Source organism: Halichoeres trimaculatus, unplaced genomic scaffold, assembly GCF_033239565.1.
Source record: "Halichoeres trimaculatus isolate MK-OKI-2021-1 unplaced genomic scaffold, fHalTri1.1 fHalTri1_scaffold_1, whole genome shotgun sequence".
Classification (NCBI taxonomy): domain Eukaryota; kingdom Metazoa; phylum Chordata; class Actinopteri; order Labriformes; family Labridae; genus Halichoeres; species Halichoeres trimaculatus.
Window position 1 is genome coordinate 20259308 of NW_027437179.1, and position 14262 is coordinate 20273569.

Below are 14262 nucleotides of genomic sequence, written 5' to 3' on the forward strand. Positions count from 1 at the left end.
GTTCACTAAAGATTATCTAGCCAGCAACACCATTTGAATCAAAACAGTCTTGCGTTGTTACGGGAAGAAGATAGACTCAAGTGTATTACATCCATGTGTGTGATGGAATAATGAGCTCATGACTTTTGTGTTTGCCTCCGTGTGTGTGTGCACATCAGTCACTGATATTGACCAGAGCCAACAGAGTGTTGTTTAGATCATTTGGAAGGCGCCCATCCACTGCTCGGAGCTCTGGAGTACAACAATCCTGGATGATTTGTGTGTGTGTGTGTCCTTGCAAAGATTCATCTGAACAAATTAGTTTTTTTAATGTGCAGTAAGAGCCCCGTGTCAGTGTGTGTGAGTATTTGTTAACTTTACTGATGCAGATTCAAATAAGACAACCCACTCAGCATGAAACAGTTCCTAAATATTCATGTGGGCATGTACTGGAAGATATGAAGTCATTACAGAGTTCATGCCATGTTTTGGCAGCAATGCAAATCTCGTCAACACCGAGAAGGAGAAGGAGAGAGTGAGCAGGAGGGTGGGGGATGACAGATCTTATACAACATAAGTTAAAGCTTGGGTGGAACTAACCCAGCCTGCACTGCCGTTCAAGAGCCAAAACGGATAACAAATCTGCTGACAAATCACACATTGTGTAACCTAAACACTCTTCGAAGTGACTCACATAATAGGAGACATGTGGAGGGAGGAGGATGCTTTGTGATGAGGGGAAAAGAAGACCTAAAACTCAGAAATGCTGTAAAAGATTTTGAGAAATCTTTAACCTAAAAAAACAGAACAGAAAAAAAAAATCTGAGATTGAAATGACTTTAAAAACTCAACCATGCAAACTTTTCCTTCTCTGAAACATGTTTAACACGATGTAACAAGAGAGCAGAGGAGCTGGATGTTGCAGGGCAGGAAAAATACCTGCGTGGACAAACAAGAGAGGCTCAAAATAGGATAACATCGACCAAAGCCTGCGTAAAATATTCAATGCACAGCCTCGACTTTACTCTCTTGTAGCTTCTCCTTTAAGCAGATAGCTGGCTCGCTGTCAGAGCATTTTTCTCTCCCCTCCTCTCTCTGAGCTGGTGTACATTAGAAGCTACAGTGCATCCCTGGGGCCAGAACACAATGCCTGAGTTTGTTCATTAGGCTGCTTAGCCCCGGCCTTGTGTCTGATCACACACACAAACACGCGCCTAACACAAAATGAGAGAGGGGAAAGACTCGGGCAACAGAAGACCTGATGTGCAATCAACTAGGATGAAATTGGGGAGGCAAAATGGATGGCTGGTAAGGTTTGGAGGAGAGGGAGAGGATAAGGAACAGGAATAGAAAGAAGGGATGTGAGAAGTATGTGAGGGAAATAAAGGGAGTGAGAGAAGCAGAAGAGCCCAGTTTAATTGGGAACAGAGCAGAGTCAAACTAGGGAAATCAGATAGTTGGTGATGCAGAGAAAGAAAAAGAGAAGAAAAAAATCAAGAAAGTAGCAAAAAAAGAAGGGTCAAAGAAAAGACAGGATGCAAAAGTAGAACATCCAAAAGTGTGAGGAGACCTAAATCATAAGAGAAATGCCTAGAAGTCTTTGCACCCTTTTTGTCTTTTTAATACACTCCCTCCTTTCATTCTTTCCTCCATCTTTGAGTCAAAGCTTCATCCAAACCACACAGCAGAACCCCCCCGACAATATCCTATTTAATTAACTGCCTGGAGCCTCAGACAACGCTTGAAAATTGATGGAGAGGGCAAACAGAGAAGAAAGAAGAGATTGATTTGCACTTGTGGCTTTTGAAGTCTCAGTAGAAAGGGATGCTCGAGTCAAAAGCTCTGAGTTTGCATCGTCCGAGGTGCAGAGAGAGTCAAAAAAAGAGGATGTTTTTGAGCATCCTGCTGCTATAGCTAACTCGTAGGTGCCAGTTTGTCAGAAGCTAGCATAGCCTCTAGCACAAGTTGCAACTAACCAATGTTTAATTCATCTGTCTATTGACTTTGTGTCAGCTCAGCTGTCTGCCTGTCCTTTTCTCTGACAGTCATCTTTCCTTTTAGTTTTATTTCCTGCATACAGTCCAATGTACAACCAAGCAAATGTAAACTGCACTTAAAAAATCTGACATTGATGGCTGAAATAAGCTCAAGTACTTTTTTATATAAAACCACACTAGGCATAAAAAAAACTGGCAATGTGAAAAAAGAATGAGATGAGAAAAAGTCAATGAATCAGAACTCCGACACTTAACTCTAGAGGATTTATGATCCTGGTATCACGGTAAGACAGACTATGACAGATGTGATAGTTCATACAAAGGCCATGTAGCAAGAGTTCAGATATCTTGTGCAGAAAGCCTCTGTTTTTACAAATACATGACCACAGTGTGTCACAGGTGGATGAAGAAGAATCCAGGGAAAAAAAGGAGGCAGAAGAAAAGGAAGGAGGGTGGGTGTTGGGGGAAACGTGAGAAGGATAAAAGAAAAAAGCTCTGCAAAGAGAAACTATTTCATCAGTAATTGTGACAGGTGCCAAAATAGTTCAAAGCCGACTTTAGGGCTACAAAGCGCAGAGTACATTGAAACAATATTTCAGCAAGGGGGTTCTTTTGAAGCTGAAACAGATTTTTTTTTTCACTTTTCCACCTCCTTTTTGCCTGACTTCTCAGCTTTCATTTCATCTGTGAAAGACGGATGCTGCGGTTTCTTGTGGCCAGATGTGACACCGCATCCGGTTGATTTCAGGAAAACCAAGAGGACATAGAAATGGAGATGTGTGTGTGTTCGTTGTGTGTATCAGGGACTGTGCGAGTACTATCTTGGCAGGAGAAGCAGCGGGTGGTGAATGTGTCGGGTCAACAGATAAAGTCAAATCTAAGGTAGACGAGTGACACCACGACTGGTTGAAGATTATTCACTGTACACATCCTGCACTAAAGCAGATCCTCTCTTTGAATACGACAGCAGCTAGCATCATCCGCTGGTTGATTTTGTCTAGCTCTGCAATAGCTGGAGGGAACTATTTTCAGTAAAGCAGCGTGTATGTGAAGTGGAGATGATGGGTGAAGGAATGAATTCCACAAATAGTTTCTCCACACCACAACATCAGCCCATAAACAGCTGCTCTCTTTGAATTTTCTGATTTAGGTCTTTGCCTTTAGATGTGTCATGAGATTTTTCTTACACCAACAGATGTGAAAACTGTAGCAGGAAACTAGCTCTGCCAAATTTAAATTTCTTTGTTTCCAAGCCCACAGCTGATGACGAGTCTGGTAAACAAACCTCATCCATTAGCTGTAAAATAGGCTCTCACACCCCGATTGGATTTGGATGTAAAAGTGTGTTTTTGTACCTTTGTTTTTTCCAAATGTAGATGAGTGTATATGTTTTGAAGAGTGTGTTTACGATGGCGGACATCCAAGGCTCACACTTCTGTTCAAAGCCAAGTTGCCAGAGGGCTTTCCTTACCTCTGCCTGTTTGTTATCCCCTAACAGCCGCCAATAGCTTTGCAGCCTTAGGCTAGTGCCACAGTTCTCATTTGTTAACAGTAAAGGCATATAAAATTATGCAGATTATAAAGATGTATTGTATATATTAACTCAGGGAAAATTTCCTGAATACAAAATAAGAGGAAATAGCTTTGCTCTGATCCTACTTGTGGTTCAAACATACGTATGTTTAACAGACACAATAAGCCGAAACCATCACTCCTGACAGCAGCCTTCTCACCATCACACAATGCATGACCTATATTTTTTGACATCATACCCACAACATCTAGTTGCCAGTTTACACTGGATGTCGCCATGAGCTTTCTCAAAGGATAGCAGCTGTCATTCTAGGTCAAACGCGTTCTAAAATATTCCTTCCCTCATTTTCAATGCGCTCTGATGTGAACCACAGCACCACAATCCGCACCAAATGCAAAAAAAGAGAAGAAAATTATTAATAGACCGAGTGTTTAGCAGGTGGATGAGATAATCTCGATTCGCAAGTGAGCAAAACACCTTTTAACATCCGCCAAAAGCAGATAATGAGACAGTGTGTGTGGATGCAGATATGGAGAAGGTGAGAGATTAAAATCATGGCATACTGTAGATGAGGAGGGGTGGAGGGGGAGCATGGAGGATGAAGACTAAAGCAGGAGCAGGATGCTATATAAATAAATAAATGAATTAAAAAGCCAAAAGAGTTTTGAAGGCTTTGGCGTAGTCTGTCAGGATATAAATTAATAAAGCTCCAAAAACACTACGCATATGTAATGAGGCGGGTGTCTGTTCGTTTTTTTTTAGACCCCCCACTCCCTCAACCCCCACTTCTTAAGTCCATCCATAATTAATTAGCTGCCTCTGTGATGTGAGGACTATAGATCAGGGAGGAGAAAAAATAACACCCTAAATAATGAAGTAAAGCGATATGGGAAGCCCCAGGGAGGGATGAGATGGCATGGATGGCCACAGAGGAGCGACGGGGGGGCACACTGGTACAAATAAAGGACTGTATGTCTGCGTCTAGGTGTGTGTGTGTGTGTGTGTGTGTGTGTTACAGGGGCCTATCCAAGGGGTATATTAAGAGCATGGAATGCCCCACCACCTCCTGCCGACATGCCCCCCCTTTGGCTTTGATACAGGGTCTCATGTAGAAAAACCCGAGCCGTCTGCAACTGTGAACCAAAGGGTCCCATCCATCAACATCTTGTTATAACCCACCATACATTAATATTATATCACACGATATGACATCGGGTGGATCCTTTTAAACCTCGATGACATGGAGCGTCATATGTTTTGCCTGTGTAAAACTCCAGTGGGAATGCAGACTCCAATCTTTGTCATTTCTGACCCATATTTTTAATACTGTTTTTTAAAACTGTAGTGAAATCATTTAACCTGGAGTATAAGCAGCTTCACTGCAAAAGTGAACAAGCTCCATTGCAAAAAATAACTGGCTCCCCTGAACCAGGCCTTGTGAGTAGAAGGCACAAACTAGGGGACAAAGGTACGGACAAAAAACTAAAGCTAGACTGCGCAATGAGATGGGATGACAACCTTAGGATTATTAAAGTGAAATATTTAAAGTAACCTTTATACTTAAAGAGGTGGCATTTTGTCTCATGCCAGTGATCTGTGATTGTTTATAAGAAGCTACAAAACACTCAGGTGTCATTTATAAGGTTTGAAATGACGGATGAAATAGCAGTTTTTAAAAATGTATTTTAGATCTACTGTCTTAAGGTTTTGTAGCTGTGTGTAAAACAGGCTGAAATGGATTAAGAGAGATGTTCAAAACCCATTATGAAGTGACCATGAACTGTAAGACTAGTTACAGCTAAGTAGTTGTTTTTAAAGCCTTTAAAAATGCTGTTGGGGCTAGAGGTGCCAGACAAAGTGATAAACTTCATGCTTGCCAAACAAATTATTTTATATTCTTAATTAGGGATGGACTGATTATTTTTTAATCCGACAGCCGATATAAAAACCCATTCAAAACTGTGTTGTTTTGGCTCTGATGCTTCCCTGCACAGAATTTCTCCCTGTTTACACTATGGAAGCCCTAGATGGTCATTTAAAATCAGTCATGTAACACCAAACAGAAAATTAATTCAACTGCATTACATGCCTGTAAAAGGCAGCACAAACCCAATTCTGTCCAGTTTTATTGCAGTTACATAGAAATTTTGGAAAACTTTATTTACCGTAGAAAACTTTAGCTATTTATTTTTGCAAGTTTTCATTTTCCTTTATAAAACATGCTGATAAGCCTGGGAGCTGTTTAATAAACATGCTTGAATGCATTTGATTGCAGTTGAGTGTTGGAGTTTGTATTGTTAAAATTTTTTACGACAATATTTTCACTTTGAATGGAAATGAATATCAGCTTTAAATATCGGTTATCAGCCTCCCTGCCTACTAATAATCGGTATCGGCCCCAAAAAATCCATATCAGTCCATCTCTATTCTTTATAGGACAGACTGTGACTCATACAATTATTTTAAACAATAGTCGCAAAGGTGTTAGCAGGTGATTTAACATAAAACCATCAGTAGTGATGTTTCGACCTACAGCCGTTCATTTCATTTAAATAATTCTTCCACAATACTGCAAAGCAATTTCAATAAAGCACTACTCAAACCAAAGACAACCAGTATTTGTGAAACATTCACAATGATAAATAATGTCACTGCATGATTTCAAAATCTTTATTATGCTGATTTTTTTTTTTTTACCATATTGTTAATGGAAGTCTGCTCCTTAATGATTCCCTAATTAAAACAAGCCATATAATAACATGTCATAAATCACTATGCCAAAATTTGAGACCACATATTTCCCTGTGTACCAGCTGGCCGGCAGCCATGTTTCATCGAGCTTATGTGTGCGCTTCTTTGGGAGTCAGCCACAGAGATGAGAGGACACAGACAAAAAAGTCTTCCTATTAAATCGCTGGCAAAGGAGATTAGAAGGAGTGTGCTGGCGTGTCTCTCAATGTAAAATATAGATTAACATTTGGAGGATATTGTATTACAATGTGAAACAAACAGTACACAAATATGCAACTATTATTAAAGGGGAATATCCACACAAACAGCCGGCTGCGGTGCATATAGGTTTGTGTGTGAGTGTAAGAGAAAATGTATGTGAGTACGAAGGCTCATTAGCAGACAGAAACCAGAGATGCTCTGTGACCAAGCAGACACTTATGGTTGGGGAGGGGGGAGAAAGTGGAACAACTTAATAAGGCAGCAACATGTAGAACAGAGCAGGAGTGAGGGAAGAAAAAGGACTTTGAACCTTGAAAGGGACTGTGAGATTGTCCGCCCACGTCCTACCGTTCCTAGAGGAGTACTGATGTGGAGAGAGGCAGAGAGTAGATGGAAGCAGAGAGTGAGAGCAGAGCAATGAGGAAGCACAGAACGGGGATTTTAAATTAAAACCAGGAACATGTGACATGAGTGTTATTCAGTGTGGATTATCAAAGTGTCACAGAGCTGGAGCTTGACTGAATCTACCTTCATATATGTTCCTTCTATACATACATGTACGCTTTGATGTACCACCCAGGCACACATACATGTTGATTTCATCTGCTAATCCCACATCCTTGACTTACAAGCTGCCAAACCTACACGGTTTATCCTGTCGACATGCACAGCACACTATGCTTAAAAAAAAACAATGAGGAAGGAGGAATGTGAAAATCTTTTTTCTCCTTATGGATTTTTATAGCATAGAGAGGTTGGAGGGGGCCCCCAGCACCCCGTTATCATCCTAACCCAGATATGTCAGCAGCCATCAAACTTAGTGCTTTTCAGCTTTTCAAAGACAAACCTTGATTTCAGAGGTGGATACGCTCTCTGTCTGCTGCCTGTGTGGATCCTCTCAACACACCGTGCCTCTGAACCAAAAATAAACCACAAACTCAATTTATTTTTATCAGAATTAAGTGGGAACACTGAGCAAATTATTTTAACTTGCAGCTCAGAATGAAATTTTGATTGACAACTTATTTTGTGCAGCTATAAAAAAAATTTGTGACTGCTTGCAAAGATTGGAAGCTTTAATCATTAGATTAGATAAGAATTTTGACTTTGCTTAAAGAAAAGCTTAGTTGTTCTTCTGCTGAAGTGTTCCTTTAAGAAAATAAACAGAAACAAATGAACATGGCCTAAAATCACACTCATTAATGGGAGTAACAACAAACAACAGAGAAACAACCAACAGTTCAAGCAAGGACCTGCTCTAGAAACCATCCTGTTGTCATTATGCTGAAACATCTGAAAAATGGGTGAGACAAATAATCAATCCAGCATTTTGTCAGTCTGACTTGGACACCACGAGTAACCAGTCACTAAAATTGAGTATTTTTTGAGCAGTGTACTGATAAAGTAGTTATTGACGCTGTAGGAAATATGACTACCAGGTAGAGTCAAACGAGTTGACATAGAAAATAACTTAATTATGTCTAACTTGGAGCATAAAATGTGACCACACAGGCCATCTGCACCTATTGAGCTTTAAAACAAAACTGATTTGTTTGTTTGGTGTTAGCTGCAGGTTTGTCCAATAATTTGTTTCCTGACAGTGCTGAAAATTATGATGACCCAGTACATATTTCATATTCCAGATCTTAGTATCCAGAATATTGTCAGGATCTGGATTGTACTTTTACATCTGTCAGAAATTATGGTGACCTTGTCTTGTATTGTTTTGTAAAAGAATTAGATCATTTATCGTGAAGTTATATACACATATGATTAAAAACGGCCCTATCTCACAATGATAAAGAATCCTTTAAAAAAATCCTGGATCCAGACGCTGATCTGGATCACCTCCAAAATTTAATTAGTTCTTCCTTATCCCATTTTTAACATTTCCTTAAAATTTCATCGAGATCCCTTCGTTAGTTTTTTAGTTATGTTGTTCACAGACAAACAAACAACGAGGTTATATTATTAACCCAAATTAACAAGGTGCATATTAAATTCATGTGAAGCTTATCAGAGCTAACCCATATCATGGTGTTTAAGACATTAACCTCAAGCACCAGAGCTCATCTTCATGTCCCAAAAATATGATGATCTGTGAATCAACCAGTTGATCTTAGACCGTCTTTGATTTCGGTGTGAGTGCTGTTGGTATTAAAATCAGTCCAGGCCACTTTACTAACACAGCATGGTAAAAAGCCCAACATGACAACAGACAGTTAGCTGGTCTTGTGAGATTGGACAGCGCAGCACGCTAAAGGCTCCCCATCTCCTCTCCTCTCTCTATGCCTCCTCAACACAGCAGGCGGTCACTGTTTTTCATTCATGCCTGCTCTCTCTTTCTCATTCTCCTTCTCGACTCTGCCGGCTCTTAAGAGTTTGGTTTTCCTTCAGCTCACTTTGCAGCGTGTTTCTTCTGTCTCTAACTGCCGTTGTCCCTTTCACCCAGTGACTCTGCGTTTATCTCTTCCTCTCTCTGACAGAGTGTCTGGGGGTGTAAATCCAAAATTCATGGATGTTCACCATTAGGTAGGCTGACTGCTGCAAAGTCTGCAGAAATAAAGATTTAATACAGCCTGAATAATTAAAGTACCTGTGAGACCTGTGACTGGCTCACACAGGCATAAACACAAAAACACAGGCCAGTATGGCCAGTAAATCGCAGTTTATCTACCATATTCCTTTGTGTGTCTTTGTGTTCAACTTAACTTCACATTAGCTCTTCATTAAGCCACCGTGGTTCATCATGTATTCGCTGCTGCAGCCAGCATGTTTGGCATAACTGGGCGATACTCCTGGCATCACTGGGCCTTGCTGGGTGACACAGGATTACATCAAGGAGAGAATAATCTAACAGCCACGTTACACCTAACACGAGCGTTTGCCAGTGCCGAGCTCAACTTGCTGCTTTACATTTTCTCAATGTCATAGAAGGATTAACACTTCTTTACCAATTAGTCCAAGAAAGTGTCCTTCCAATCTGCATAAACTCAACACTTGAAGCAAGCCTCCACATAAATATAACTCTCTTGTCCTTGTGTAGTTGTTGACGAAGCATACTTCTTAGGGTATGACAGGCTGCTCTCTCCACAGTGTCTCCAAGCCAGGGCGACCCCCCCTCCCCGCCGTCTGTTAGCGAGGGATTGAAGCACGATGTGAGCAGCTTCAAGAGCAAGTGAGGGAATTTTAGGTAAAGCTGCTGAAAAAACATAAGGAAGGAGCTGGAGGAAAGAAAAAAAAAGGAGATAAGCTTTGGGACGGTGAGGCTAAAAATAACCAGAGAGGAGGGGGGGCTGAAACATCTGCATGTGTGTGACAGAGCTTGCATGTGTGTGAACACATCTGCGTGCCAGTGTGTGCAACAATGACATCCGAAGACGGGATCCAAATCTCTCCTGCCTTTTTTCTTCCCCTGATGTGAACAGTACGATTGCGTAGGAAGTACACACACACATGCAAGAGCACAGAAGTACAACATGTCTGAAGGGCTGAATCACATTACCAGTGCTGAAAAAAATCAAACCCTCAAGGCTTCCTCAATTCACCACATTGTTCTCTATTAACAAATTAGAGGGATGAACAAAAGAGGTTGCCAAAACACCTGATATCATCCCATGATGATTTCCCCCGCGGTGGAAATCTGATTATTTTCTTTTGGACAAGCATGTGAGAAGTTTCCTGTGAAAGTTTGCAGGAATAGGGAGGGTTTTCAGACGGTATCTGAGAAGCTACAGGTGGCCAACAGCTTCCAAATCAAACCAGGAGTCAAACGCTGGACCAGTACAGCCCAGCTTAGATTGATATGGCAGAAAAAGCGTGCGGTTTATCCACCCTGTCGCCTTCACTTCCTCTCCATGTTCCCGCATTTCTCTCCCTCCCTTCCCCTTGACCATGGAGGTTTTTTCAGGAAAACAACATGCGTCACTCTGGATGTAATCTGCTGCTTGTTACTGCCAGACTTCTCGAGTGCCTCCCTGCCCTTGTCTCTGTTTCTTTCTTTACTTTTTTCTCCTCCCTCTGTTTGCATCTGTTCTCAATTACAGCACCTCTGTTTGTCTTTGGTTTGATCTCAGCGAAATAAACCAAGAACTGGAAGGACTCTGTTGTTTTGGTGAACTGCATGTGGTGCACTGCACCCCACCACCACCACCCGTTTTCTCTATTTGTTTCTTCTTTAAAGCACTGTTTGCATTTTATTAAACATGGCTTAAGCGGGTCTTATGTTAATATTAAGAAAAACACATGTTGGGGAGTGTAATAAAAGTGTCAAGCTATGACAAAACAAAGAGCAAACAAGGAAAACCAAAGACTTAATTCAGAGATTAAAAGGGGAAGTTGAGTGTCGTGTTATATGAGGAACAAGAAGAAAAGATGAAGAGAGGGATTGTGAAAAAAAGGACAGATGGACAAAAATGGACCCTGTGGGCCCTGAGAGTGAAGCCAAATCAAAAAAAGACCCGAGCAGGGCTGTGATTTAGGTGAATGTGCTGCGTGGGAAGAGAGGGGGAAAGAAATATTAAGGATAACACGGAGGGATGAGGAAAGACATTACTTAGACAGAAGGAGGGAGAGAGGGAAGGAGTAAAAAAGGATAAGGTGGATATTATTCAACCACTCGCCCACTCCAGCCTCCTGCTCACCCACGTGCCCCCCTGCAGCCCTGTGTTGCTGGTTGTGCTTTGTCCTGATAAGAACCAGTGACAGTCACACACGCAAACACTTGTGCTAAAGCAGTGCAGACAAACACACACATATATATCCAGGCACACGGCGAGGCCCCTGAAGCAGCCTTGGCCTACAATCTGTGGGATGCCCTTCTCTCGAGTGTGTGTCAGTGTGTGTGTGTGTGTGTGTGTGTGCGTGTGTTGGTGTGTTCTGTTCAGTGTCTGAGTACCAGCCAGGGTAAACACAGTGTGCCAGAATGTCACGGTCCGGGGCCTTCACACCTCCATCACAAATAACCCTTTCAGCCATGAAGAGAGCGAGAGGGAGAGAAGGGAGAGAAGGAAGAGGAAAGAAAGAAAGAAAGAAAGAAAGAAAGAAAGAAAGAAAGAAAGAAAGAAAGAAAGAAAGAGGGGAACATGTGCACAGGCTGGATGCTAAAAGTGTGAGTGCCCTGTTCAGGGTTTGGAGAACAGACAGCACTTGAGGAAATGTTCATGTTTACTGTTCAGCTTTGTTCAGAGTGAAGCTTTTTCTCAAGCCTCTCTTACTAGAGTAGTGTCTAGGGACTGCATGTCACACACTCACATTGTTACAGTATAATTGGCAACAGAGTCTGATGTCGATGCTTTGACAGAGAAACATGTAAAGACATAGTCTGTTACTGAAGTATGTCTTTTACAGGTTCAATTTGAAGGAACAGTTCAAAATATCCCCTGTTTGCACCCTTGCTAAAAGCTCATGAAGGCTGACACCTCTGTGGTAGTTAACGTGGCTAAAGCCCCACTTTCTTCTCTTATGTGGTAAAATTTTGAGACAAAAAATATCAACATGTGTCAAGAGCAGCTTCATTTTACCTTCAGTCAGTGCTAAACTAACTGTTACCCTCTGTTTCTAGTCTCTGTGCTAAGCTAAGTGGTTTTACCTATGGTGCATTATGTGGGCAGATGTGTGTGTGAGCTGCAGGGGGAAGAAGCAAGAAAGCATTTAGTGCATGGGGCAGAGGCAAGATGAGAAGCAGGTGTTAAATTTATAAAAGACTGAAAAATGTGTCATTGGAGTTACACATTCCAGTCCAAAACGACTTGAAGGACAAACAACAGATAACTGTGGAGGAGGACACTGTGTGAAAAGCTACTGGATGCAGATGACTGCTTCCTCACAGCTATTATTACTTAAAATGTAGAGAGACGAATCACAGAGAATTCTCATTTTGTGTATGCGACAGTAATCTCTTCTGAATTGTCATCATTCTAGATCTGAGCCCAAACCAAAAACTTTAATACTGTTAAAAAAGTAAGGACACAAATTTAGTGTTACTTTTTAAATTAAATCAAAAAGACAAAGAGAGAGATATGGAATGGACCAGAGTTAAAAAAGTGGCAGAAAAAAAAAGAGTTCAGGAGGGATAAAAAAAAACATTTAGTCACAAATCACAATCAAGTTAACTGCTGCCTTGATTGCTGGAGTGAGACTGAGCCTCGCCTTGCAGCAAAACAAACACGTAAGCATGTCTTAACATAGCTGCACCCAACCATCCCGAACCTTGCCGAGTACTCATCAAGGCTTTGGCTCAAAATAGACTTTCTCTCCAGGGGTTTGGAGGGAGGAGAAGAAAAAAGGAAGAAATTAGGCTTTGTAAAGAAAGGAAAGGTGAGAAAAAAGGATAGAGAGACAGAGAGAAATTTAGTGATGATGAAACAATACAACAATAAAACAGAGCAGACTCTTCACTCCTCTCTCCAGCTTTTTTTGTTCTTCTAACAAAGTAACTCTTACTCCTCTCCTGCAATTTTCCAGCCGGTCGCTCCTTAATTCGAGAATTTGTTTGTTGTGCCATTGGAGGCATTGTTGATTCATGCATATTTGATTTGGAAATGTCACTCATTATATTTATTTCCTTCCTGTGCACTCGGTTAATCTGTTTCTTTCTCTTTCTTTCTTTTGTAATTGTGACACAGTTGCTTCACAATAACAAATGACACTCCTTGGTTGAGTTTGTTTATTTTCTTCCCTTTAATTTATTTATTTTAATTTACTCTTTGGGGGTGATGACAAAAACACATATTTAACTGCACGTAATCTAGATGCACAAACTGCAGATGGTAGAGGAATCAGGCTGAATTTTGAGTGATCCTCATCAGCATCACACATATCACTCTTTCGGGTTGTCATGGTTACCTTAGGCTGAGATACTGTCGGACACCGCAAGAGAAAAAAAACTGAATGGGGAAATAGGAGAAAGAATTTGGGATGGACAATAGGAACATTTTCATATTTGACTATCATATTTAATTGATTTTAAAAACAGTGTTCATTGAGCTAAATGTTTTTGTGTCAGGTGAGAAATGAATCAGAAAAGTTTAGGAAAGGAGTGTTTTCATCATGCTGGTTAAAAAAAAAAGATGAACTATACACCCTTAAGCTGTTGGTCTTGATCTCAATTTAAGACTGACGTAAAAGGTATAGGACAGGGTAGCTATCCCAAAGTGAAGCCAAAAAGTTCAGAGCTTCTCCTACCAACTGTCTTTAAATATAGATCATAAAGCACATATCCTCTATATTTACAGCTGAAGATAGTTCACATTATACAATTCAAATTCATGTCAAATTTCCTCATATCAAATACAATTTCTTTCAATGTAGTTAGTTTATATATTTGTTAAACAGGTGTTGAGGTTAGTGGTAGAGGTGGTAAAACTGATCCAGCACCACATCCCACTGTTCAGACTCTGGCTGTAGATGCTAACATCAGTACTTTGCCAAACACGTTGTCCATATTTATATTCACTTAATGCTCCCACTGTGCATGAACTTGGACATCTGAGTCCTCTATCCCTGTGTTCTTCCCCTGCCAAGTCAGTAAAACATCATTCAGACCCCACAGAGTCAGACCTCTCTCCTCCCTGTGTGAAAACGTCTATCTGGCCTTTGAACACAGCCTGACGATGAGACTTATTTAATCCTGTCGACTGTGTTCATCTGCAGGAGAGAGCAGCAAAGGTCTGAGTGAAATGTCTGCTATCAGGAGAGCTCATTTCACTCTCATGTTAAACACTGCTATTTGTATTCAGAGCTGAGCTACAGCACGCCGAAAAAAAAGGAGCGTTTGAGGTCTAAATTAAGAGTGCACGC

General features: G+C 41.0%; 1 protein-coding gene across 4 annotated transcripts in view; it reads right to left on the reverse strand.

Moving 5' to 3' along the window:
- plxna1b (plexin A1b) overlaps positions 1-14262 on the reverse strand; it is a 219433-nt gene that overhangs the window by 66417 nt on the left and 138754 nt on the right. The window lies entirely within an intron of this gene.